General features: G+C 42.4%; 1 non-coding gene across 1 annotated transcript; it reads left to right on the top strand.

The window, feature by feature from the left end:
- Window positions 1–2,330: 2,330 nt before the first annotated feature.
- Window positions 2,331–2,437, top strand: LOC115703337 (small nucleolar RNA R71). The gene has a single exon (XR_004009110.2). It is a non-coding gene; the product is annotated as a small nucleolar RNA R71 (small nucleolar RNA).
- The last annotated feature ends 813 nt before the right edge of the window (window positions 2,438–3,250 follow it).

Raw genomic sequence — 3,250 nt, 5'->3', positions numbered from 1 at the left:
TGATCTTCAGGTGCTATAGCTATCTGGTGGTATCCAGAATATCCATCAAGAAAACAGTAATATTCTTGCCCCGCTAATCTGTCTAGCATTTGATCAATGAAGGGCAAAGGGAAGTGATCTTTTCTTGTTGCTTTGTTGAGTTTCCTATAATCGATGCAGATCCTCCAACCAGTGACTGTTCTTGTAGGAATCAACTCATTCTTTTCATTCTTGATCACCGTCATTCCACCTTTCTTCGGGACCACTTGCACCGGGCTAACCCACTTACTATCTGAAATAGGATAAGCAACTCCAGCATCCAACCACTTAACTACTTCTTTTCTGACTACTTCTTTCATGGGTGGATTGAGCCTTCTTTGAGCATCAATAGTTGGTTTGGCGTTGTCTTCCATGAGAATTCGATGCATCACTGTTGAAGGACTGATTCCTTTAACATCACCCAGTGTCCAAGCGATGGCCTTGTTATGAGCTCGAAGTACCCTCAAAAGTCTATCAGTTTCCACATCAGAGAGAGAAGCTGAAACAATAACTGGCAGCTTTTTATCTTGACCCAAAAACTCATACCTCAAGTGACTAGGAAGCACCTTCAATTCAAGTTCTGGGGGCTTTTCAGTAGATGGCTTTAGCTCTTTTGGAACCGCTCCCAATTCCTCAAAATATCTTCTGTTCAAAGGCCCATAGGAATCAAGCCACTTCACATACCCCATGACCTCTTGTCCTTCTTGCTCCGTCAATTCATCTTCAGTTAGACTCAGTTCAAGAGGATCATCTAGCAGCTTTTCCTCACTCACCATTTCATCAAGCAAATCAATGAAGAAACAGTTATCACTTGCCTTTGGGTACGTCATAGCCTTTAGCACATTAAAGACCACTTCTTCTCCTTGGACTCTCAGCTTTAATTCACCCTTCTGAACATCGATTAAGGCTTGGCCAGTTGCCAAGAATGGTCTCCCAAGAATAATTGGGACATTGCTATCTTCTTCCATATCCAAAACGATGAAATCAGCTGGAAAGATGAACTTATCAACCTTAACTAACACATCCTCAATGACTCCTCTAGGATGGGCTAGTGATCGGTCCGCCAATTGGAGAGTTACTGTTGTTGGCTTTGCTTCACCCAATTGCAGTCTTTTAAACACCGATAGAGGCATCAAGTTAATGCTAGCTCCCAAGTCACAAAGTGCATTTATTCCCTCAATTTTTCCTATAGTACAAGGAATAGTGAAACTCCCTGGATCTCTGAGTTTAGGATGGAGTTTCTTCTGTAGGATGGCGCTGCACTCTTCAGTTAGAGCAACTGTCTCATAATCCTCCATCTTTCTCTTCTTTGACAGGATTTCCTTCATAAACTTCACATAACTTGGCATCTGCTCTAAAGCTTCAGCAAAGGGAATGTTAATGTGAAGTCTTTTGAACACTTCCAGGAATTTGGTGAACTGGTTGCTAAGCTTGACTTTCTAAGCCTTTGAGGGTATGGTATTTTTACATGGTGATCAATATTAGTTGGTGGAGACTGCTGTGGCTGTGTTTGACTATCAGTAGCCTTCGTTGGAGTGGGTGTTGGGGTCGACATCGGTTGCTCTTCATTCTCCTTTTCTCCATTCACTAGTTGTGGCATTTCAGGACCATCATAATTTTTACCGCTTCTCAGGGTAATTGCCTTGCAGTTTTCCTTGGGGTTTACTTCTGTTGTGCTAGGCAAATTCCCTTGAGGACGGGTTGCTACTTGAGTTGCTAGTTGGCCCATCTGTGTCTGCAGGTCTTTGATTGAAGATCTAGTTTTAGTCATGAATTGAAGGAGTAAATCTGTCTGCAAACTAGAATTTCCACCAGAGGTTTGTTGCTGATTAAACTGTTGATTCTGATTCTGATTCTGATTTCATTGCTGATAGAACCCACTGTTTCTTCAGTTATTACCCTGGTTGAACCCATAGTTGTTGTTGTTGTTCTGTGAATAGTTTCCAATGGCTTTAGCTTCATCCATTGGCAAATCATCCACATCAGCTTGGCATTCTGAAAAGTGATGGCTTCCCCCACATAACTCACACACAACTTGGGCTTGTTTAGCTTGCCCTGCAATTATCTTTGTCAATGCCTCAACCTGTGCTGTTAACTTTGTGATGGCATCGACCTCTAACACACCAGCTACCTTCTTTGATTGACTCCTCTCAGTTGGCCACTGTTGATTGTTTAGAGCCATCTCCTCCAATAGATCATAAGCCTCATTAGCACTCTTCCTCATAAAGGCTCCTCCAGCTGCAGCATCTATTAAAGTTCTTGTGTTTCCTACCAACCCATTGTAGAAGTTGTGGACCAGCATCCACTTCTCTATACCATGGTGAGGGCACTTTCTGATCAGATCTTTAAACCTCTCCCAAGCCTCATGGAGAGATTCATTATCTTGTTGGCAGAAGTTATTAATTTCTCCTCTCAGCTTTGCAGACTTGGCTGGAGGAAAGAACTTTGACAAGAATTTCGTTGCCAGATCATTCCAGGTGGCGATAGAGTTGGGTGGCAAGGAGTTTAGCCAACTCTTGGCTCGTTCTCTAAGAGAGAATGGGAACAGTCTCAGTCGAATAGCATCATCACTAACTCCATTAACTTTAAAGGTTTCACACAGTTCCATGAAGTTAGAGAGATCCAGATTAGGATCTTCAGAAGGGAGGCCACCAAACTGAACTGAAGACTGCACCATCTGAAGTATGGCAGGTTTGATCTCAAAGTTATTTGCATCCACTGCCGGTGGCCTGATACACGACTGCACTCCCGTCAGAGTAGGGAGAATGTAATCTCTCAAGCTGCGGCCATTAGCTTGATCTTCTACTGCGCCACCATTGTTACCGTTATTGCCTCCATTGTTTGCAGCATTGGCAGCCATGATGTCTGAAGTTTCAGCAGTTGCTGAAACTCCCTCTTGCCTCTTGTTCTTTCGGTTTCTCCTACAAGTTTTCTCGATTTCGGGATCAACTGGTAATATCACTGCTTGTCCTTGACGGCGCATACACTTATGATTCCTGAAATAGATCACAAAAATATTGCAAGAAAAAGGTTAGAAAAATTAGCAAGAGAAAATATACCAAAGTAGAAGTTAGTATAATTTTGTGTAATATTAATCTTTAAACAATTCCCCGGCAACGGCGCCAAAAACTTGTTACGAAAATTCTGTTTATTACGCAAGTGTACGTATCAAGTAGTATCCCACGCAAGTGAGGTCGAACCACAGGGAATTGGATTAAGTACTACTAAACTA

This window comes from Cannabis sativa, chromosome X (genome assembly GCF_029168945.1).
Source record: "Cannabis sativa cultivar Pink pepper isolate KNU-18-1 chromosome X, ASM2916894v1, whole genome shotgun sequence".
Classification (NCBI taxonomy): domain Eukaryota; kingdom Viridiplantae; phylum Streptophyta; class Magnoliopsida; order Rosales; family Cannabaceae; genus Cannabis; species Cannabis sativa.
Note: the sequence above shows the minus strand (reverse complement) of the source record. Positions and strands in the feature narration are given on the sequence as shown.